Source organism: Dipodomys merriami, unplaced genomic scaffold, assembly GCF_024711535.1.
Source record: "Dipodomys merriami isolate MVZ:Mamm:240054 unplaced genomic scaffold, mDipMer1.0.p SCAF_388, whole genome shotgun sequence".
Taxonomy (NCBI): domain Eukaryota; kingdom Metazoa; phylum Chordata; class Mammalia; order Rodentia; family Heteromyidae; genus Dipodomys; species Dipodomys merriami.
The window spans coordinates 693,374-718,786 of NW_027205470.1; the positions used below are offsets into that span (position 1 = coordinate 693,374).

A 25,413-nucleotide genomic window follows, 5' to 3' on the forward strand; every position below is an offset into this window, starting at 1 on the left:
TGAGGCCCAGTCTAAGTACCCTGGCTACATTTTTCTCAAAACAGACAATTGTTTAACTGACATCAAGTTTTCAGTACCCAGGAACTTCAATGAAAACATAGATTTAAAAAAAAAAACAAAACCTCTTAGATGTTTGGAGGCTCAAGCTAATTTCCATTCACAACTCTAAAAGGGCTACTTTGGTCTAACCAAATAGAATCTACAGCCCTGCTTCCCTTAGAAAACTCTAGACTCAGTTGGAAGCCAGTATTTCATATCTGTACTCCTAGCAGCTCAGGAGGCTGAGATCTGAATATTGAGGTTCAAAGCCAGCCCAGGCAGGAAAGACTCATATCTTCAATTAACTGGCAAAAGCTGGACGTAAAGGTGTGGCTCAAGTGAAAAAACACCAATCTTGAGTGAAAAATTTGAGACAGAGCCCAGGCCCTAAGTTCAAGCCCTAGTACTCTCTCCTCTCTCTCTCTCCTCTTTATCTCTCTCTCTCTCTCTCTCTCTCTCTCTCTCTCTCTCTCTCTCTCTCTCACACACACACACACACACACACAAGCAATAAAGAAAATTTTAAATCCTGGAGAAGGAATTGGTGTGAAATTTGAAACATTTCTCACAAGGAGAACTATGTCAGGAAGAAAATGGGGTTCCCCCTTCAGTGTAGCAAGCCTAGAGATTTCTTGTAAATAGATGACTCAGAAAAACAACTGTGGGTCCAAAGCTAGAATGAACAAGCTGGCTCCAGAGGCACCTCTGATCACATCATGCTAAGGCTTAGATGTTTGGTAAAGTTCATTGTGCTTTTTATAAAAGTAAAATACACACAATATCCACTATTTTAAGTATACAGTTTAGTGTTATGAAGAGCATTCACAAGGATCTGCATCCATCTCCAAACAATAACTCTCATCTCCACTCTCCCCGGTTCCTGGCAAGCCCCCATTCTCTGCCACCATGAACCTGATTATTCTAGGTGCTTCTGGCAAGTGGAATCATACAGTATTTGTCTTTTTAGCTACCTTATTTCAGTGAGCATAATATCTTTATTTATTTTTAATTAATCAAAAACATGTTTTGTTGTTCAGGCTAGTGTTCTACCACTTGAACCATAGCTTTTTGATGGATGTGAGATAAAGCACCTCACAGACTTTCCTGCCTAACTTTGAACCATGGATCCTCAGATATTAATAAGATTATAAGTATGAGTTACAGGCACCCAGCTCTGAAGATCTTAACATACTCACAAAGGTCTATCTGTCCCCTTCCACTCAACACTAACCATGCACTTTGCTTTGAGTGCTCTTTGGGAAGGGTCTTATGTTGGGGGCTGATGGTTATCCAAAGGGCCAGGCAGTCCTGCTGGCTTTCAAGTAGTATCTACAGTGATACACAGTGAGGCCTCCGTAGACCACCAGAAGGAATACTTTCAAAGAAAAGTACCAGTGCGCTAAGTTCAGATCTGCAATGTCCTCCAAAAGCACATGTGATACAGGGGCTTACTTCTCAGGTTGGTGCTATTAGGAAACAGCAGAAATCTTTAAGAGATAGGGCTTAGTGAGAACTTTTCTGGTCACTAGAGGTGTACTCTTTTTTAATTTTAAGTAGTGTACAAAGGGATTTCAGTTCAGTAACTCGGATTATGTGAAGGCATATTCTTGAAAATAATAGTGGAACTAGCACAACTTCCTCTTCCTCCCTATCATTTTGCTTCTCATTCACTGTTTGCTCTCTCCATAATGTTGTGCCTCACCACAGACCCCCCCCCCAAAACAATCAATCATGAACTGGTACCTCCAAAACTGGGATCCAAAATAAACCTTTCCTCTTTTTAAATGGACTATCTCAGGTATCTCACTTACTTTGTGGTAGATCTTTTGTAAGTTACTTAACTGAGTCTCATTTGCCTTATCAGTCAAGAGTGGTACTAATGCATCTGCTCCTGCTCAGGCTCTTAGATTAAATGAGGGAAAATATCTCAAGGACCAATTAAGTAAGTACTTGCTGGTGGGAGCAATTCCTCTCTTCCTTCTTTAGTCTAGTCCATCTAGAGTGATGTAGGGTATTTTGGATATAAATATTTGAAAACAGAATAACAAATCCAGAGATGACCCACAGAAAGTAATTTTTAAAATATCAATGACTTTGGAAAGAGTTAAAAATGGAACCACTGAGCTTATAACACTATAAAGAGATGTTTGGCTCTCCTCAAGTCCGGGCTTCCTAAAGAGATGTCGAAATCAATTGTGTGAAGTAGAAGTCACCAAACTGAAGCAGGGGAGACTAAGATAGGATACGGAGAACTGGAATGCCAGAATGATGAGAGATTTGGAGAAACCACTACGGAAGATTCCAGAACCTCCATTGGGGGTGGGGGGTGAGAGAGGATCCTTCATACTTGAGCTAGACGATTTGGATTAGCATAGTTCAGTAGTAATATATGAGCCACATATGAAATTTGAAACATTTTACTAGCCATCTTAGAGTAAAAAGAATAAAATTTATTTTGATAATCTGTATCAACATTCATCATTCAAGATGTAAGCAACATAAGACTATTAAGGCACTACTTCACTTCTTTGTGTTTTGCATCAGTCTTTGGGACCTAGGATGTATTTCATCACTGACAGTGCTTCTCAGCTTGGTTGGCCATGTTTGCAGTGCTCAGAAGCCACGTGTGGCTGGTGGCTCCTAAACTGGTCAGCACAGATGGGAAAGGAGGCCAGAAGGCACAGATGAGTCCCTCCCAGTTCTCTACTCTATATTTAGCTAATTACCACCGGACATAAGACAACCCTCGTGCATTCTAGGAGGTATAGTCACCTTGTAAGGCAGTTTCTGGGAGATGAAGAAAACACCAAACACTAAGCATGCTTTAAGTGACAAATATGCTTAGGATGAAGAGCAAATCTATTCAGTAAGTAAGCTAGGCTCTAAACAGTTACACCCTTAACTATGCTATGTACATTTAAATATAAAAATTGGGAAATCACCCCACTAAAAATGCATGAGGAATAAACATTGCTGAGGAACTACACAGATTTCTGCAAGGTCATTACCCTGTTTGGATGATCTACCCTTCCAAAGAAGGCCAGCCTAAAAGAAAGTTATGAACAAAATGAAAACATAACTAGGACTCAAGAGCACAAACTAAACCTGTTATTGCTATGAAACTGTTCTCTACCAGGGATTCACCTAATATTCAGAGGAGGATCAGGCACAGTAAAAAGAAAGGGAGATGAGAAGCGACTGGCCCTGGTCCTTCCCTTCCAGGGTGGAAATAGCTCCATCCATGGGACTTGCATGGTCTAGGACTATGGTATAGTCAGGAGGACAATTACAGCTTTTGTTTACTACACTGGGAACGTGGAAATAATGCTGTCCTCCTAGGCTCGCCACACCTAGAAGATGGCACTATGCCAACCTCTATTCCAGCTGCCACTGGTGACAGCCAACAGTACTTGGTGTTTTCTATGTTCCATACATTCTTCTAAGCCCTGTGCACTAAATGACTCATTTAATCTCCCCAAGAGGCTTGTGAGGTAGGTCTTAAACTAGTCTTATTTCACAGATGAGGACACAGAGGCACAGATGGGGCAGATTAGGTGCTCCAGGTTTCCTGGCTAGTGAGGTGGCAGAATAGACGTTGGCAAATTAGCTTAAAATATATAATTGACTATCATACTAGAATGGCATGTATAACTATTATATCTAAAAAGGATAGAACTACAATGTAGTTCTAAACACAACAATATATTAAGGAATACATGACTCAGCAGAGGAGTAGGCCAGGCATAGGAACATAGAAAAATGAGTCACTGAGATCATATAGATGGCACTTTTGGTGCTTTCAAAATATGCTCAGTCACAAATAAATGAAAACCTTCATGGTCAAATATGCTCACAATTTGATGCTCTTCGCCTTGAAAGGCAGAGCCTAGTCTCCTTCTTTTCAAGTACAAGGTGAGTTCAGTTACTACTGGCAAATGAAAATGGTGTAAGTGGCAATGTGTGGCCTCAAGGATCAGATTCTGAAAGTGCTGTGACTTCTGCTTTGCTCTCTGCTTGGGTTTCTCGCTTGAAAGGAAGCCAGTGGCCCTATTAAGAGAGCCCTACAGAACCCCAATGGGGAGGTTCTTCTGGTGTATGGAAGCCTCCTGCTTCTGACCAAGACCAACATGTGACTGCCTCTTGTATGCGGAGCTCTAGCCCAGGTAAGTGCCAGGTGGCTGCAGCTACAGAACACATTTTGAAGGACCCCGAGCCAGAAGCACAATATTTCCTGATCCACAGAAACTGAGCTGCTAAGTTTTGAGTCATTGTTATGTGGCTAAAGATTAATATACTACTCGAGTGGCCCTTTTAGGGATAAGGAGGTTTTAGCCTTCAGTCCTTCTGACAGCCATTCCCATCTTGAGATAAGACTCAGGAAACTAACCTGTTGTCACTAGACATCCACCTCACTTTCCCTTGCCTGCCTTGCCCTGATTATCTGCTCACTCTATGAGTTGACTCTCTAGATGACTTCATGGAGAGAATGAACTGTTCCCAGAGATGAGGTATATCTAGATGCCGTAGTGGTGATTTTTTAGGGCAACTTAATAAATGGCTTCTGATTATGATTTGGCTTCCTGTGGAGGCCTGCTACAGGGAGACAGTGTGCTGATTATACAGACTTTTGAGTATGTCTGGTCTCTCTGATGATGGCTCCATATGACAAATTAACACTCCAGCATTACAGGATTTACCTGCTTTCTAGTTCGTGCAAGGCAGTCTCTTGGAATGAGCAGGACTTGGGCCAGTGTGAGCATCTCTATCGTTAAACAGAAGCCAGAATGTCCCCAGACCATGGGATCTAGGGCCATGCTGGTAAGGCCCGTCTACCTGTCCAGGGGCCTTCTTTCTCTGTTTTACCCACACCACCCTCTAGGCAGCAGGAGGTCTGATCTGTATACTGTACTGTACTTCTTGAAGAGGAACCAGGAATCTTTCTCATTTTCAAATAATGAATGTTTCCTATTTCTGATGTCTCTGCCATTACCTGTTATCACTCTTGGCAGAAAACATCATGGAAAACCCCAAACTCCAAGGTTTGATGGCACCAGCTTACCTCTACTAGATCCTGCGATCATATCCTCTATTATTTTTCTGAGTAAGGCACAGAGATATAAGCACTTGTGGATATTTAATGTGGGCACATGATAATGATTTATAAATTGTAAACCAGTGACATAGGAATTGTAAAAGAAAAAAATTTAAAGCTATAATTAAAGAGTATGAGGACTAGAAAACTGTCCCACTGTCACTTCAGACAAAGAGTGCATTTAAATACCAAGTCTCTGGCATTATTACTACACAATGGTATGTCAATGTTTAAGGGCTCCAGTTGTTAGTAAATTACCCTTAAATTGCTATTTTATTATACCCTCGTTTTCAGTTTAATAACATTTACCATAAAAGGGTTTCTCACAAGTGCATTTAGGCAATTTGCTCATGCGAGAAATGGCTATGAATTAAGTACAGACACACAAGTACTAGCTAAGTAAATGTGCTAAAAGACAGGACTACTAGTGGGTCTTAAACAGTTAAATACTCCTTGGAAGAATTTATATTACAAATTCAATCCTGGATACATCAGATACCAGACACTTCTAAATTTAGTTCAACTCTGAACAACTCAAACAGATGATAACATCACATAACAAGCATTTGGTAGGGATGCAAACTGACAGGACATTGAAAAAATTGGGGAGAATAATGGCAAATGGTAGGATTCTTGTGGTGGCACCTGCTCTCGACTCTCCGAAGGTACACTTTGGTAGGGGTAGAGCCCTGCAAATTATGTGCATTCATCCTGTCAGTTATAATGAGGGACCAGGTAGTCTAGCATTATGGAGCCCCTTGGTCTCATGTAATGCTCTGAATAGATACAAAGACCCTCTCTGTACTTTCAGGAAGTGTGATGGCCCCCATTGAACTTTGACTCCTGGTATTCACACCTTGAGTACTCTCCTCACCTACTGATCAGAGCAGCTCTCTATGATCAGCAATGAGATGGAGGTATTCTGATAGTAGGTCATAAAAAGCAGTTCTGATTTGCTTTTTTGGTTCAATTGTTATAGGAAAAGCCAGTCATTCCAATGATATGCTTAAACATGCCAGGGATGCTTAAACATGCCCATGTGGGGGGGGGGGAGGGGGAAGTTGAGACTTCTGCTAGCAGCCCTAACCAACTTAGCAGCCATGTGTCTGAGCCACCTGGGAAGTGACTTCTGTAGCTCTTGTCAATATCACAACTACAACCATGGAAGTGATCTTGGGCTTGAACTAACCAACTAGGCTGTCTCAAATTCCTAGGATATAAGTATTATGTTAAACTATTATGGTTGGGGGGGGTAATTTGTTACACAGCAATAATCAACTGATACAAGGAGCTTCATGTTACTTGGTTGGAAAAAAGAATCATGATGTTTCTGCCACTTAAAATCATCAGAAAAGGCAGGGATCTATGTAGTGGCACATAGTGCTACAGAAATGTACAAGTGCTATAAGTTACAAGCGCTACAGAAATTTCTCTTAGAGCAAGGAGGTCATCAGATGCTGGTCATTCACGAGGACCAACAAGGGCTACTCTTAAAGGATCCAGATCATCTGGGCTCTGCTCATGCCTGTAATCCTAGCTACTCAGGAAGCTCAGATCTGAGGAACACAGTTTAAATCCAGCCCAGGCAGGCTCTCTCTCTCCCTGTTTCTGTTCCTCTCCCTCTTATTTCAGTCCACTATGGCTTCCTTGAACGTGTCAGAAATGTTTTCCTCAGAACCATGTTACTTACTGTTTCTGATGCCTGACACACTTTTCCTCTGGCCCACATTTAGCACCTCTCAACTCTACTTGGCTCTAGTGCCACTTTTCTAATGAGACTTTCTCTGTCAACACTATGTTAAGTTGCCTACCTCACCCTACACTTCCTAATCCCTAGATCTGCTTTATTTTAGACAGAGCACCTAGCACCATGTGACCGGATATATATTATATTTACTTTCTGCCTTTCTTCACTAGAATGTAAGCCCCAGGGGGGTGGTGATGGTGTCTTCACCTTCCTATACATGAACATTTCCTTATCGATCACATTTTAATGGATTTATGAGATTGGCCCCCTAGCATTTGATTTGATAGTATCTTATAGACTTTAGGGGTTTTTTTTTCCTTTTTCTCTTTCCTCTTTCTTTTCTTTCTTTTTTCTTTCCTTTCTTTCCTTCCTTCCCCCTTCTCCCCCTTTCTCCCTCCCCCTCTCCCTCTCCCTTTCCCCCTCTCCTTTCCCCCCTCTCTCTTTCTTTTACTAGTCCTGGGGCTTGAACTCAGAGCCTGGGTGTTGTCCCTGAGCCTCTTTGTGCTCAAAGCTAGCCCTTTACCACATGAGTTACAGTGCCACTTCCAGCAGACCTTCAGATTTCTTACTCAAAATGTTAGCTAGTTCCTAAATATTTTGTTAAGTAGAGACTGATGGACTGGATGTCCTACAAACAGTGGTAGGTAATGTTACACAAAATCTCTTTAGTCACTTCTTTCTCATTTGACATTGCTGAATTAGTTACTATTAGCTTTCAACTCTAATAAAAACAGGAAGGTAATGTAAAAGAAAACAAAATAGTTCATTTGCAAAGTCCATTACATTCTCCTTCTCAATATCTGTTTAGATGGAAATTCCATGAGAGAACACAAGAGTAATTAGTACTTTCTCTGACTATAACTGACACCAATTAATTTTCATGAAAAAGGATTTGAGAGACCAAGACAACAGAACTGGATGTATTTACTCCAACTCTTTGAAAACATCTGTTCGAGAATGAGTGTTGTGTTAAGACTGTTTCATGTTACAATTCTGTTTGGTAGTAAGTGATTACATTTTAATGAAACCTCTTAGGAATGGATCACCGAAGACACAAATAAGAGATGAAAACAATTGTTACCTCACTCTTGACAAACACATATATCTTCCCTCTAAGCCACAGTTGGCTAGTGTTTTACACCAGAAACCTGTCAGAGAGGTTCTAAAAGCACAAACTTCCCCTTGCTAATCTTTGTCCTCACATTCCTAGTTTACCACACTGTCAAAACCCTGCATGTCACAAAATGATGCTCCAATACTCTTATAAATAATGAGAAACCCTCATGTTGACCTTGCAGGATAGAAAAAAACATACTTTACAGAAACACCCTTAGATTAAGGCCTTGTTCTAGGAGAAGCACTAGAAACCACAGCCCCCAACAGAAGCACACCATGATCTAAGAAGCCTAATTGCAATGTTAGTTGTTAACACTCAAGGCCCAAATCCTCAATAATGTCCAGAAGATGTCAACATGGGTCAACACCTCTCAAGCATCTTGAGTATACACCAGCAAAATCACAGAGGAATTGTTTATGCTTGATCCAATGGGACAAACTGAACAATCACACATACGATTGAAAACTTCAGGAAGTCAAGAAAAGGTAAGAGTGATGCCAGGGAGCCTTCAGTATCTCGAAATGATTTGGGGCTGTTGAGTCATTGGGTCCCATCCTTTCTGATCTAAATGAGGAAGTGGTTCAACGACTTATAAACAAAAATCCAATGGGTAGGTGTGAATGTAAGAGCCCCCATGGCGTGTTTTGTAAATCTGTAACACTATCATCATAGAATAACACATTTATATTTCCAAAATATGCTTGTCAGTGGTGTTAATAGTAAAATGTATGTATCACTTATTTAGGTATAAAACCTGAAATACCTGAACAAAGTTCCTCTACGGAGAAGAGAAGGAACAATTATTGTTGAAGCAGGATATTTGAATCCTTGACACAAATTAACTAGTGCTATATTTGAAAAGAAAGACCTAGATAACTACAAGGACAGAGTTAGGTGACCCTGGAACACATCCAGCTACACTTCTGTCCTCCTTAGGCATGGTCCTGTAGAGGGAGTTAGAGTCACATCGTCCTGGTTTGCTATCAAGCTGTTGGTTGACTCTAGAAATTTATGCAAAGCTAAGTGTTAAAGGCCATGTACTTTCACCCATGACTTGGGCATGAAATTCTTTTTCAGGTTACAAGGTCTGGTGAAATAGTCAACAGACCAGTGAAACACGTGTGTGTGTGTGTGTGTGTGTGTGTGTGTGTGTGTGTGTGTGTGTGTGTGTGAAACACGTGTGTGTGTGTGTGTGTGTGTTTCAGATTTCTTAAAGAGGGGCACTACTTCCTAATGTTGATGTCCCAAAGTAGTGGGTAACAGGGACAATAGGAAAGATAATTGTAAAAAGAATGCAGTTCTCTAATTAGGAAGGAGATGGCTGAGGCTATTTCCCTCTTCCTAGTCCCATCCTGTTGTGACATTAAATAGACCAAGAGGTCAATGGCTGGACTAGGAGGCCTGACCAGATGAGAACCTTTGGCTTTAACCAACTTGGTAGAAATGCTGCCATAGAAGACAAGGGCTCAGAGTTCACAGGCGTGATGCCTGGGGACAAGAACTCGATTCCCCTTTCTGAGTCTTGAGCACTTAAAACTTATACAACAAAGGAAGATACCAAGATAGGGAGCAGAGAAAGCCAAAGGAAGGAGAAAGAAGGAAAGGTGGAGCAAAGCAGACAGAAATGACCAATCAAAATCAAGTGTGAGTTATATTTACAAGCCCACACAGCCCAGGAAAAAGATAGACCCATGTATCATGAGCAGCACCAGGATACTACTGAGAAGCTGGCAAGGGCATAGACCTTGCTGGAAGGGCTCATTCCTTGAGCAAACTTTCTGAATACTATGGATCCAGGAAGGCACTAAGGAGGGCATCTATGTCCAAGGAGTTTAGAAACTTGCCTGTACCACCTTCATCTTTACTCCCAGGGTCTCAGGAGCATGGACCAGTAAGGAGAAAGACACTAACCTCTAGTCACTGTGGTTTCAAGCAAGGAAAGACAGCAGTGCTCTCTTGGTCCATTTTAACCTAGTTTGACACCACCTTTTTTAGAGGAGGGCACATGTATTCATCTATTAGATCTCTATCTTTGTTCCCTATCAGTGTAGAGGATCTGAACTTTTTTGATGAAGTTTGTAGTATCACAGACAGCCATGGGAAAAGTTCTATATCCATAGAAATGTCTGTGATACAAAAAAATTTAGGAAAGTCAGACCATAGGGGTGGAGAAATACTTTGAAGAGGCCTCTATTCCTACAAACAAAAGGCAATACAGTAGGAGGCAGAATCTTTCTAAAGCCCCCACCAGGTCTACTTGATGACTTCCAGCCAGCATCCAACACATTATTTAGCAACCACCGACCAAGTCTCCTGTCAAAAACCTTAATCCATTATTGCTAAATGAGTAGAGGCTTGGCCTTCAAACATTTACATCTTAAAAGAGATCATCATAGGGCTGGGAAGGTTGTTTAGTGATAGAGTGCTTGCCTGGCATGCATGAAGCCCTGGGTTCGATTCCTCGGTACTACATGAATGGAAAATGCTGGAAGTGACACTGTGGCTCAAGTGGTAGAGGGCTAGCTGTGAGCAAAAGAAGTTCAGGGTCAGTGCCTAGGCCCTGAGTTCAAACTGCAGGACAAGAGAGAGAGGGAGAGGGCTGGGAAGGTGGCTCAGTGTAGAGCGCTCGCCTTGCATGCATGAGGCCCTGGGTTCGATTCCTCAGCACCACATAAGCAAAAAGAAAAAAGCTAGAAGTGGTGCTGTTACGCAAGTGGTAGAGTGCTAGCCTTGAACTGAAGAGCTGAGGGACAGTGCCCAGGCCCAGAGTTCAGGCCCCATGACCGGGGCCCCCCCCAAAAAAAAAGAAAGAGAGAGGGAGAGAGAGGGAGAGAGAGACAGACAGAGACAGAGACAGAGACAGAGAGATTATCATATGTCACTGGATACTCTCTGCTGTACACATACCCACTATGCACCCAAACTCGTTCCTTCCTCTCTCTACTCCCATTGTTATCCATGAGGTAACTAAAAGAATCTACCTCCATCTCCCAATACTGTTTTCCATGGCCCTCCCTGCCTCTTCTCCAATACAAGTTAGCTTAATGATATGCATACTTTTGTAATACTCTTTTTCCAAGCTGAGTGCTGACTCCTTGATGGTAAGGACAGTGATCCTACTCCCTTGGCTAAAGTAGTGCTGACCACACAGATTTGCTGGACCAGATAGGTAAAAAAAGAGCTACATATACTTATCTATTATAGCTTCATCTGTCTCTCAGATCTAGATGCTAAGTCTCAACAGAAGAGATCATGGTGAAAGGCAAGGGGACCTGAGGACCCAGGAGAAGGAAAGCACAGGTCTCCTTTTCACAGATAACTGTATACGGTCTCTTCACATCAACTCCCCCCCCCCCCCCAGTGCACCACAAGCCCAAAAGTATTCCTATACCAGGATCCTCCTCCTCTTGCCTCTACTCACAAATACCTAAGTCACTTGGAGATCTTAGTTGTAAGTACCTTAAAAATTGGCTAGTTGTCCTGGGGACACCTTCCTGAGGTACTCATTTCCCAGACCACCATTGTTTTATGGGGCTTGGAGGTGATGAAGAGAAAGATTATCAAAGCAAGTGAATCATAACACAGATTTTGGTTTGTTGTCTAAGTTTAAATTCTCATTGAGTTAGCTCTATAAATATGGATAATGCACTTAATCACCCTGTAGTCCATTTCCCCATGTGGAAAATGCAATTATCTCACAAATTGTTGTGATATTTGAATTATTGTTTTTTTTTAAAAAAAAAAAACATGTTAGGAATCAAACTCAAAGTACATGGCTAAGCAAGCGCTCTACCCCTGAGATATAACCTAGTCTGAATCATTTAGTCTTTGTAAAGCATGGGCCTGTAACCTGGCCCTGGATTATAGTGAGTGACACAAAATCGTTTGCTATTGTCTCCATCATCCTAGGGATGATCATCCCAGGATGATACTTCCAGGGATCTCTCAGGAAGAGAGATGGGGAGGGAGCGCCCCACAGAACTAAGGCACTGGGGTTCACCAGGTCTGGAGGAGTAGCAATCTAAAAACCTGTTAGACAAGATCAAGTGCATTCAGGGTGGTAACAGAGAAAATGAGAGAAGATGTGGCAGAAATGTAGTCTCCATCTCTGACTGCAACCCCCTGTACCTCACCTTTACAATAAAATAAATGAAAACTTATTAGGACTGTCAGTCTTCAATCTACTGAATCAGAAACTGTTTAACCAGCCCTGCTGGTAACTGGATCCAGGCTCAAGTTTGAGAAAGAACTCAGGAAATCATGGCTTCCATTCACCAGCAAAGCTTCTGTGAAACCAGATGTGAAAGATGATTTTGTACCAGGAGAAGGACTTGGAGCAATCAAAGAGTGACAAAGACCTATTTTTAAGATGGAGTTGTTAAGACTGGGGAAAAACATAATGTACAATGTAACCAACAACAAATATGGAGGAAAAGTATCATGATCATCTAGGACAGGACAAGTCTGATTTCTTAAGGTTTCATCTCTTCGTATCAGTCTAGTAAGTGAAAAGAAGCAAAAAATCCTAAAGATGAATAAGGAAGCCACAATCTGGCCCACTGGGGTTTTAATCATGTTATAAAAACAATAAAGTCTGACTAAGCCAGGGGTAACTCAGGAACAAAATGAGGTAACAAAATGAGGTACTGTGACATTTTTAGAAGATTCCCACCCTCAGAAACCACTTCTACGTGTTCCCTGGAATGCAGCACCGCTCTAAGGAAGAGTGCTGAGATGGGTCTGTAGGAAGCCCCAGATATCCAAGAGTTATCTGGACCGTGGAACAAGAATATTACCTCTACACGGGAACTCCGGAGAGCTGTTTGGTGAAGTATCAACTCACTGGTCTGAAGAGCAGCAACAGGAACAAAATACTCTTGACTAGAGGACCATAATATTTTGATGAGTTTGGTGGGGAGGGCACAGATGCTGTACAGGTTATATGGAGCTGAACACATTACAGTTGAGCCAGGTGTTAGGTGAAAAATTTGTGCGTTGATGGAATTATCATATAAGGGATTGCTCCATCTCTTCCCTCTCCACTTTGTCCTCCTCCTTTTCTCCCCTCCTCTGGTGTCCACTGGGCACAGCTCATCATTATTGAGTGTCTGCCTGGCTATTGTGATGTCAGAGGCATTGCTCAGAAACAGCAATGCTGAGAAGAAACAAGCAAGCCCAGCCCTGTTTAGAAACACGTGGCTCTGATTGGAGATCCTGGGACACCGCACTGCCCCTATTGGCCTGATAACATCTTATACCTCAACCATCTCCTGAACTCCTTATCGTCCCTCCTCAAATCAAGAAACAGAGGTACAGGGAAAGTTGCCCAAGGTCACACATCAATATCTTGGTACTGCCACAAACCGTGCCAGCGCTCCTGATCATTTGGCTGCTCTAGTCCAGGGGACCCAGCTGCCTTTTATAGAAAGTTTCCACACACCTTCTATTCCTAACCTCGATCACAAGCATCGTCGGTCCACATGCTTGGGCAGCACCAGCAGACTCTGTGTCATAGACTTAGTAAGGTGCCCCATTTAGGACCAGGAACACAAGTTGTTTGCACTGGAACTGCATTTAACTGATTCTAAAGAGTCTACTGGAGCTGCCTTTTAAAATCTTATGGCACTCACAGGTAACTTAAGCAGAGCTTTAAATGTCTAGAAATCTAACAGCTTCTCTTCAAGAGAAGTCAGCAATTAAGTACACATACCACTTCCTGGTTCTCCTCAGGGATGCCCAGGGGGGTAAGAAAGAATCCTCTGATCATAGCTGCCATAGTGGGGGCAGGAACCATCTTTTGGGGGGGAGGCTTTATTTTGCAAGGTGACATTTACAGTAACAATGCTAAAGAAATGGAATCTACAAGGTGAAGAGAAAGAATGTGTGTGTGTGTGTCTGTATCTGTTTGTCTGTGTGTGTGTCTGTGTGTCTGTGTGTTTAGAGTTACCTGGATGCATTGACCCTAAAATGGGTAGGGAGCCTTTGGAGGAAAAGGAAGCATGCCCCTTGGAACAGCAATAAGATAAACAAGATAAGAAGGTGAAGAACAGACATATAACCTTTAACACATGGCCTGCTCAACTCATCGGGGAACAGATTCCAGTATCTAAATAAAGCCTAGGAAAGAACACATATTAGAAGATCTAGATCATTTATAAAACAAACAGATGGGCCAAGACTGAGTGCAATCCACAGATACTAAGGTGACTTCGGGAGCTAACTTAAGTACTTTTTAACCATATAGAAGGTAAAATAGCACTTCATTGTAAAACAGTCCTGAACGACTCCCCACGTGATCTGATTTTGCTGCCTCCTCATGTGACCGGCCTCCCAATTTAGAGCGTAACCAACTCCCAATGACCTGTAATAACACTATTCCCAAATTAGAGCTCTCAATTTGACTTGGCTTTGGTCCCTCCCTCAAAGCAAAATAAAGCATCCGTTTTCTTTTTTTCACATTCATAATACTCTCCTTTTTGAGTTGCCAACTCAAACCCTGCTCCGGTCAGATTGAGCCCTCCCTGTTTTTTCTTTCTTGATTTTTTTTTTCTTTCTGGTAAGCCAAAGAGCCTGATGGAAAAACACCAAGAGACAAAAACAAAAACAAAATCAGACAAAAATTCCAAGTAAGTGACATTCAGCTGGAAAAGCTATGATTCACATGCAAATAAAAAAAAAAATCTCCCTGAATTCACTGTTAAATGACGCAAGCCCCTGGCTTCGACATAAAAAGAACAGAATGAAATCACTCACAATTAAACTCACTCTGGAATACTGGAATTCTCTGGCTAGGCCTTCCCAACTAATGATAAGAAAACCCTCAACTGTAGCAGAATGAAGCTAATTGAGTGGGAGTATGGGGCATCCCCACCTGGGTTGACATTCACCCCTGAAACTCCCCAATCAGCACTCTCTACCTTAAGCCTTCTCTATCACCTACACAGCACAACAGGGCTCAGGCAGGCTTCCCAGGGCAGGTCTTCCTGGCAGCCTAGGACTGAGCTGAGGAAGCTGGACTCACCACTTGTGCCTAGGATGATAGAGTACAAGAAAGCTTTCTGTGCAGCTCTGGATCAACCAGACAGAATCTTGTCCAAGATACACAGCAGCACTGGCCTCTGCCCTCAAGCCTGGGCCAGAGATAGTTTAACAGAATCCTCTCTCTTGACTTATAGATAACTTCCCATCTCACTTCCCTCTCTTCTTGGCAGAAGGCACAAGTTGATCTGATATAAATTTGTTTTCTTACTAATGCTGATCTCAGGGTGTACTTTCCCTCCAACTGAGAATCACAGGTTCTAGAGGTGAAAGGGAACTTGTGCCTGTGTCCACTGCATGGTTTCAGGACAACTAGAGTTACCAGAACCATAACCAACCTCTGCAACCTTTACCCAGTCAGCTGAAACCACAATCCATCTACAAGCAAAAAACCTCATATGGTAATGTTCACACTAACAGTATTCATGACAGCATAGGGAACAACTCAAATATCCATCATCAGATAGATGATAGACAAAATGTAGGACATCCATACAATGGAATAATACTCTGCAACAAGGACGGAAATTCTGACACATGCTACAATGCGGACAAAGCTCCTGCATATTATAGCAAATGCATTATGCTGGACAAAACCCACAAATAGAGTTTACTTCAACCTGTATGAGATAGCTACAATATTTAAACTCATAGAGCTAGAAAGTTGAATAGCGGCTCCCTGGGCTGGAGGCAGGGAGAAGAGGGAGTTATTGTTTCATGAGTACAGAGTTTCTGCTCAGGGTGATGAACATTCTAGAAATGGATAGGGGTGATATCCTTCAACATTGTGAATCTAGTGAATGCCACAGAACTATACTTAAAACGTAAATAGGCAAAAAAAAGTAAAATAGGCATATTTTAGGTTATGTGCATTTTATGATTTTAAAAAATACAGGAAAATCAATCTATTTTCCCTTCCCCAAAATAGCTATTCTCTCCTACCCAATCTTTTATAGGCTAACATCCTCAATTTTGTTTTGTTTTCCTAATCATCTTCAGATGATGTGACTTTGGGGCCCTTCCTCTGAGCACACTTACTATCTCTCTGCAACTTGGGTAATCAAGAGTTATAGAGTGGGCTGTGTTCAGCTGCTCCCCTCCCCAAAGTCCTGCTCTGCAAAACCAGCTTAGTGTCCCCAGGTCAAGAGCTACATGGAGTAGGTTTTCATGACAGCCTGCTTTGGCTATCAAGGCAAGGGTCTAGGTTTGGAAGAATAGGCATGCCAACATCTCACCACCCTGGGCCACTTCCTCCATTACTCATACAGCTGTGAGCAGCTGCAGCTGAGAGGTGAAGCCAGCAAAGGCAATTGGGGGAAGGGGCTGCATCTCTGGCTGGGCATTTCTCCTGGATTTCTTGGATGTTTGGGCAAATTGAAGTGGAGGGTGCTCTCAGCAAGCTACTTTTAGCCACTCACCATAGGTCTGGATCCTTTGCGTAGTACTCAGAGAGTGGGGCAACTCTCCCAGGGCTAAATAAACCCCACTAGGTATAAGGACACACTCAAGCCTCTTAGTCCATCTGGAAAAGGTTTGAACGTTTGAGGCAGGAAAGTTCCCTTTTGCATTTTGAAGTATTTTGAAACTGAATTGCCTGGGTGTTGGTCTCATTCCATAAGTGAGTAATTCATTTCCTGAAAGTAAACTGCTCACCCTTTGGAAGTAGACCAGTGATTTTGGGGGTACCATCTAAATTATCACTAGGCGGTAAAAATTTTGCATAGACACACTGCTTTTCTAGGAATGTCAGTTCATTTGCTAAAATAATGATCCTTAAAACTGGTACCCTTAAAAAAAAACTAATTCTTCTCTAAAGAGTGCAAAATTTATGCCTGGGACGGGATATAGAGGGTGTGTGTGTGTGTGTGTGTGTGTGTGTGTGTGTGTGTGTGTGTGTGTGTGTGTGTGTGTGTGTGTGTGTGTGTGTGTGTGTGTGTGTGTGTGTGTGTGTGTGTGTGTGTGTGTGTGTGTGTGTGTGTGTGTGTGTGTGTGTGTGTGTGTGTGTGTGTGTGTGTGTGTGTGTGTGTGTGTGTGTGTGTGTGTGTGCGCGCGCGCGCGCGCGCGCGCGCGCACTTGTGTTGGATGTGTATGTTTCACTTACTAGCTGGAATAACCACATATAAATTAAAACCAGACCTGACTTTAAAATCTCTACCTTCTTCTTTTTCTTGACTCCTGATTTTCTATTAATATCAGAGCCAATAATGGATTGACTTTGGAAAACTCTCTTTCCTGTGCCAGTATGTTGCCAGGGTAAAACTTGAAAAGATGGGGTTGAAAACTCTCTCTTCTGGGAGTCCTTTGGTTTGGGGAATTCTGAGAAGATGACCTCAAAAACCCACCACTTCCTATAAGAATGGACCTCTACAGAAACACCAGGAGGCATGTCTCCCATTCTCCCGTGAGGAACAACTTCCCCTTACGTCTCCAGATTCTTCCATGCATTCAGTGGACTCCCTACAACCAGAATTATCACCTGGCTTGAAGGCCTTTTGCTTTGAAAAATAAAAAGTTGTTTTCTTCAGGGCTGAAACCATTATTTAATCCTTTCCAAAAAATTCCTGTGTCCCTCTTTCTTCTCCTCCTCCTCCATTAAACAGGCAAGCTTTAGGAAGGACTTTCTGATTTAAAAATATGGAGACAGATGATTACTTTCAGGGTTTGTGCATGTGGTGGGCTCTGAGGTAGAAATAAAGCCAAGAAGTGATTCTCAGAGAAGGACCATAGAAGGTTAAACATGTGGCAGAGAAAGGCCATTCTGGATTCTCAGCCCTCTGATCAATATTCTTGCTCTACTGTTGTTGGAACTGGTCCTTTTAGTATAGACCACTGGAGTCCTAAGCAACTGTGCTGGCCTTCCAGTATCATCACCATCCGCTTGCATCTTCTGAGACATAAATGGGTGTTTTCATGACTCTCTGAACCTTGGTCCTGAACATCAGATTGTGTTCCAGTCTGCCTTAAAGAACTGTCTTGTGATCAAATGCCATCTGCCTGCTCTTCCATCCCTGCCAGGGGTACCTTGGAAAAGAAATAACTGTGGCCTTTTTTTCTGTGCCAGTATTGGGGTTTGAACTCAGGGCCTGGGTGCTATCCCTTATCTTTTTTACTCAAGGCTGACACTCTGCTACTTGAACCACAGCTCCACTTCTGGCTTCTTTCTGATTAGCTGCAGATAATAATCTCACACACTCTCTTGCCCCAACTGGTTTTGAGCTGAGTTCCTCAGATCTCAGCCTCCTGAGTAGCTAGGATTACAGGTGTGAGCTTGAGAGATGACTATATTCTCTTAGTGCTCTGAAGATAAATTTGTAGATGATGTAAGTTCATGAGGCCTGAAGTACCACCTAGATCCAGGTAGGTCACTTGCTGGGTATATAGCATCCTAGGGGAAGGCCCATATACACAACACTGTGTGACAGAGGACGGTACATAAGAACAAGCTGGCTGCAGAGAACAGAGGATTGGTTGTCCAGGTACTAGTCACCCTGAGAGCAATGTGTGTCCTTGTTCATTTATTTCTCTCCAGCAGACAAACATAGCAGCACTGGTTGCTCATATATAAGACAGTAATCACTTGAAAATCAGGGATGACCTATGTTACTAAGAAAGTGGGAATTTAATACTTTAATTTGGTACACGTTTGTTCTTCATTACAGTATCATATACTGATTTATTATCCATCCATTGGTTTGTCTGTTTATTTGTTTAAAATGGAGCTACAGAGTACAGCTCCAGAGCAGAACTTTCAGGAGAATATACTTTTTGTTGGGGGGGAGGGGGTCCGGTCATGGGGCCTGAACTCTGGGCCTGGGCGCTGTCCCTCAGCTCTTCAGCTCAAGGCTAGTACTCTACCACTTGAGCCACAGCGCCACTTCCAGCTTTTTTCTTTTTGCTTATGTGGTGCTGAGGAATCGAACCCAGGGCTTCATGCATGCAAGGCAAGCGCTCTACCACTGAGCCACCTTCCCAGCCCCCAGGAAAATATTCTTAAGAGATACTAACTTCTTTAAAAAAATTTGGAACAAGTTGGGGGTACATATAGGAAATACTTCCAATATAGCATGTATTATTATCAACTGGGTTGTCAGGATTTCTTGGGAAATGGAGAAATTCACAAAGAGAACCTTTCCTGGTGGTATGCAAGCAGGGGACGGGTTCAAGTTCAGGGCCTAGACATAGTGTGCTGTCACATGACTACCCAGGGAGAACTCTGTATTTTTCTGTTTCTGTGCAGGCATGGCTGGAAAGATACAAAGGCTATATTGAAGAGAAAATGGAATGTAATTGTGGAGACCAGAGGCCACATGGAACTGAGCAAGCCCTGGCTACTTCTGCTGCATTTTGAGTCATGAGAATAAGTAAAGACTTGTGGACTTTACCCTACTTGCCTCCAGGTTTTTCCATGCATGCAGCAGACTCTCCACAACTACAAATATTAAAAGTAATATTAGCTGGACATCAGCAGCTTATGTCTGTAATTCCACCTACTCAGGAGGCTGAGATCTGAGGACTGCTGTTCAAAGCTAGCCTGGGCAGGAAACTCCGTGAGACTCTCATCTCCAATAAACTACTCAAAAAAGCCAGAAGTGGCTCTGTGGCTCAAGTGGTAGAGCACTCGCCTTGAGCAAAAGAAGCCCAGGGACAGCACTCAGGCCCAGATTTCAAGCCCCAGGACCAGTAAAAAAAAAAATCAAAATAAAAAGTTATATTATGTGATAAGAACAAGTCTCCTTCTTCATTGAGAGATTTCTGAACCATACAACCCTTTTAAAAGAATGCCCATCTCTGACATGTGTTATTTACCCCTATGTTCCTTGTAAAGCTCACCCTGTAACAATAGCATGTTACAATAGCATAATTATCTTGTGGTCACTCTTCAATAACTCTACAGTTCCTTTGGAAGCAGGATATTACGTCAGTCATAAATCTTCCCATCCTCTGGGAGACAGTGGTCTATCACAGCTTCTGTCAACCATTTTTCTTTTGGGAGAATTCCAATTCTGACCTTGATTAAACTTAAAGAAACTCTGTTAAATTGTTCTCTCTGCATATTTTTCATCTTGGACTCTATCAAGCAGTACCTGAAGTAACGAGTTTTCTGAAATCACCAGTGTCCCCCACGCATAATGATTGACATACACAAATTTAGTTTCTGAAATGTTAATATTATCTATCGTCTGCTTGGTGCTGCTTAAAGTTTGCAAAATCTTCTCCCAAGCATAATCACATCCCATTTTTGAGACAAATGACTGGCAGGTAGTGGGAAACTGAGGCTTGTGGCCATGAAAGAATAGCATCCAGAATACCCTCCTTAACTTTTGGTTCCTGGGGAAACACTGGAACTTTCTCTTCTCAAAGAAGCCCAGGAGTCCACCACCTCTCTCAACTGAGGCTTGCTGGAGGAAAGGTCTGCACAGTGTGGCTGACAGCTTCACTTACGCTTTCTTGGTTTTTCTTACAAAGGAATCTAAACCTTGACAGACATCAGAAATTTAATAACAGTTGAAGAGCAAATCCCAGCATGTCTCTAAAGCAATACAGAATCAAATTCTGAAAGCAAATAAGTCATTGCTTTATTCTTCTCTTCCCCAACTGTGCTGCCAGGGTGTGAGTGAATTGGGTGTGTCAGACAGGAGAAGGGACTCCAGAACATACCATTATGATTATCTAACAATAACAACACTCTTGTTGCCAACGTCCTCTAAAAATATTAAAAGCAGGAGGTTTCTTTTACTCTCATGGTTACAAATTCCTGGAGTGGAATAGTAATAAATAAAAATATAAATGGTTTCATTAGCTATCAGTGATGCTGGTTAGTTTAAGTTTTCTTAAAACCATAATATTATAAACCAAAGAACATGCTGAAATGGACATTTCTGGATCTTGTCTCAACTAAGAAGTCACTTCAGTTTTCTGGAAAAGGTCTGGAAGCTGGTTGTTCACACATGTAATTCTAGCTACTCGGGAGTCTGAGATCTGAAGATTAGGGTTCAAAGCTAGCTCAAATCCACGAGATTAATAATATCCAGCTAGCCAGTAAAAAGTCCAAAGTTGAAGTGTGACTCAAGTGGTAGAATTCCCACCTTGGCTATATCTAAGTCATGTATTTCCCTTAAAATAACCACATCAGAAAGCAACCATACATTAAAAATCCCTAGTACCTACTTAGAAGCCCAGGCATTATCTCAGCCTATAGTCCAGACACATACAAAGTCCAAGAGTCTCAGTGGCAGCCCTGAAAGTTACATACCACTTGCAAGCAACAGCTCTGCCACAGATGCATCCAAAAAATGAGTGCTAGCTATTAAGGCTCAATTTATCCTTCATTATCTTATTAATTTTTATTTTCTGAGATATCACTTTTTTTTTCAAAACAAAATGTGGCCACTGTATTAAAAACCCAACAGTATTTCTCATTTGTATAGTTCTCATTCTATAGCTACACAAGGCCAGAGGAAAGATTTCAATACCCCAAGATACAGAGTAATCTAGGAGAAGCTATGAGATTTCCCAGCAAACCCAGTGAAGGAAGGAATGGTGGGGAGAAGAGCAGCACACCAACCACAAAGGAAACTTCAGATACTCAAGTATGGTCTTGTTGGAACTTGAACACTATCTTCCATCTTTAGACACACATGTCTGTCCCGCATTCATTTGCTTCTAAACTCTGGAGTCATTAACTTATCAGGTCCTATCTTAGGTCCAGTTGGGATCTTCTCAACAAATCTGGAAGATTATCAAACACAAATATCATTCCTCATCCATCCCAACATAGACTTGATAGAGGAGGATGAAGGGTTACCTGCAGAAACCAGCAATGCAAAAGGCATTCAATTCAGGGTTGTCTCCTGATTGCCTGCAGGACCTCAGGGTATAACATGAAGTTCTAAGTCTGGGAATGTAATCTCTTGTGCCTCAGTTTCCCCATATGAAAAAATAAATATGATGTTCTTCCACCACCAGTTACTCCCAAAGAATGTCATGGAAAACAATATCTGTGCCTCTAACAGCTCAGCTCTGGTGTAACAATAGCCATTCACACTGCACATTTTTGTCTAAAGATATTTATTTCTATAAGTGAAAAGCTCCACTACCGCCCAGGCCTCGGGTGTCCAGTGAAATCTGGTCTTTGACTGGCATTTTGTATTATCTAAAAATGGTAGAAAAATGCTAAAATGTTCTTGGTTGCAGATTGGTATTTTTAGCACTTTTCAAAAAGATTAGACTGTTTTCCATAGAATTCATTCTTCATAATATTAGCACTTGTGTTTTAAGAGCACGTAGCAGGGAGCTATTGTTAGAGAAGACAGGATCAGAATAAAGTGGCTGAGTTATAAGGGCTATTGCTCATTCTCTTCCTTTGCTGAAAATATCTTCTAAATGTCTACTTTCCAATTACCAGCTCCAAAATATTCCTGATTTGATGGATGATAAGCATATAAAAATCACTAAAACCCAACTTTAACTATTTGACCTTCTGCCCTATTCTTTAAAAAGCAATGAGAATTGCCTTTGTGTGTATTAACTCAAAGTCCTATCAGTCTGTCATACACAAAATTCAAGTCATACCAAATACAAAATAAGTGTTTATCTATCTTCCTTGCTTCCTCTACTTCTTCTTGCTGTCTATCTCTTGAAAATTTACTATTTTTTCAATCTCATATAGCCCACAAAAAAGGGAAATGAAATTTGAAATAAGTTTGGGGACAAGGTTGGGTGAAGAAACAAAAAGGTTGAATTATCCAGGATTTCAAATTGTCCTGTTCTCCCAATAGGCCATAAATAACCCTCCCCACTCCCCATACCCTGATAGATAGTAACTGTCCAAGATACGGATCCCTGGCATTGAGGAAAAGAGTAGAAACAGGATGGTCACTCTCACTTTGCCCTGCCCTCCCTTGAGCAGGCCTTAAAGCTTTCATTCCTGAGGCAGAGTGAGATACTTAGAAGAAAAAGAACCTTCTTACCCTCAAAGACACATAGTTGGCAAGAAATGTAAACCAATAGGCCTTGCTAAATCCTCCCAGTTGATCACCAGTAGGTCATATGCCCTTTACCCTCCAATCACGCTTGTATATAACCTATCATTCTTCATAAAAACCAATGCACAAAAATACACAGGCTTCCCTGTTCCTGTGGACCTTCCTTTCTAAAAGCTCCAGTGCCATGCCAAACTTGTACTGAGGCTGGGTGCCAGTGGTTCACACCTGTAATACTAGCTACTCAGGAGGCTGAGATTTGAGGATCAAGATTCAAAGCAAGCCTGGGTAGGAAAGTCTTATCTCATATTAACCACAAAAGAAAAAAGAACCCCTTTGTACTGACATAAACTGGTATGCTTTTCTCTTGTGAAATTTCTTTATTGATGTAGGATCTTGAGCCATGAACCTGTAACAGATAGATACAGATAATAAATAAAGACAGAAAGAACCACTGAAGGAAAGAATGACAGCAGGGCACAGGCTGTAATCTGAGGATCATGGTTCAAAGCCAGCCTGGGTAGGAAAATCTGTGAGACTCTTATCTCCAATTAATCACCAGAAAAGCCAGAAGTGGATTGGTGGCTCAACATGGTAGAGTACTAGCTTTGAGCAAAAAAGTTCAGGGATAGCACCCAGGCCCTGAGTTCAAGTCCCACAACCGACAAAAACAAAAACAAAAAACAGGAAAAGAAAAGAAAAAGAAAAAAGAAAAAAAGAATTAACATTCAGATCCTAGTGTAAGCCCAGGCATTCGTGGCTCACATCTGTTAATCCTAGCTACTCAGGAGGCTTAGATTTAAGGTTCAAGGTTTTTTAAAGGCAGCATGGGCAGATGAAGATACCCTTATCTCCAATTAACTATAACAATGACAGTAACAACAAGCCAGAAGTGGAGCTGTGACTCAACTAGCAGAGCACCAGCCTTGAGTGAAAAAGCTAAGGGACAGCACCCAAGCCCTGTGTTCAATTAGTACTACCAGCAGACACACTTAGAAAAATGCCCTTTCAACCAATCACTTTCAACATATGAAAGAATTTCCTCTTTCCACCAAAGCCAAATATTTTATTGTGCTTCATAAGACTAATTAAAACAATATTGTGGTAGTCAAGCATGCGTGGGTTATGGAAAGGAACAATTTGCCCCACAAAGATCTTTCTTTCATCCTGAAGACGTGCATCGATGGGGAGAGTTGTGCTTTGTTCCACTAATATTCACATCTCCACTTGGTAAGAGCTGCAGCTTGGAACTACAATTTCCATTACAAAGCCTCGAAAATGCCAGCAATGAGTCATGGCATTGTGAAGCCTGGGCAGTGCACTGAGTTTCTCCATCAACCAGGCATACATACTGACAACTTCCACAAGAAGAGCTGAATGAGTCAGTTTCAGGAATAAACCACATTAGAATACTACGTGCGTGGAGGAGGTAGGGTGACAGGGGTTGATTTGTTAGTGTAGTAATTGGTTTTCCTCCCTATAAATAGAAACATTTATAAAATGCATTTTTTTCTTCACATATAACCTCCCCCCAAAAGAAAACATTTCAACTTAATTTTAAGAACTTACACACCATGCCCAAACTGGAAGCATATGTAAATACTAGGATTGACAGGAGCACTTCAGAACACCCCATCCTACCCCCCTCAACACAGAGTACCACCAACTGTAGATCACATCCAAACACTTCCTCCTGTCCTGCCCTTCTGTGGGTGCTTTTCACTAGCCAACTTTCCCAGAGAAGTGGAAGGCTGTGGCTAAGAAATGTAATAAAACAAGGGCAACACGACCTGAATGCAGATAGAGCATGTGCAAGGCTCCAGCAGGCCCACAGACATGACTATCACCATGTGATTGCTAATAGGCACACATTACTCTCCACGTGGGGTTTGGTGGCGCACGCGCGCGTGCGCGCGCACACACACACACACACCTCTAGACTCTTGGGGACCTCTTCTGTATCCTGTCAAGTACCTTTTCTGACAATAAAGAAGGTGGTTGGGGACAATGATTGTCTCTAGACCTTCATCTCTGAAGCATAGTAAACAATTCTCAAAGGATAAAGCTAAAGAGATTCAGACCCCGGTTTCCAGAGCTGGAATGGCAGGACAGGAGGTGTATTCCTAGAAGCCTGGAAATTTCCTGATAAAGTGGAAGTATCAAAAGCACTAAAAGAATCTAAGGGTTAACCTTTTTTTTAGAACTTCAGATCTTAGTGGAAGCTTGAAGCCAGCATAGAAAGATGATTGGAAAACTGAAGACAACCATGAAAGATGGGGCAATCCAATAATGTCAAGGGTTCTCTTAAAGCAACATGAGGTGATTATGCGGGTGACCTTATCTTTCTTCTACTATAGACCTGCTCTCATACTCAGGGGTTGATTGGGTCTAGGCTCAT

General features: G+C 42.0%; 1 protein-coding gene across 4 annotated transcripts in view; it reads right to left on the reverse strand.

The window, feature by feature from the left end:
• Positions 1-25,413, reverse strand: part of LOC138805128 (protein Smaug homolog 1) — a 229,763-nt gene that overhangs the window by 94,469 nt on the left and 109,881 nt on the right. Inside the window, exon 1 of one of the 4 annotated variants that reach the window (XM_069989728.1) lies at positions 12,792-13,085. The exons of the other annotated variants lie outside the window; for them this stretch is intronic. The gene's annotated coding sequence lies outside the window, so the exon portion shown is untranslated. Of the gene's footprint in view, positions 1-12,791; positions 13,086-25,413 lie in introns of those variants that run through there. 4 annotated transcript variants of the gene reach the window in all.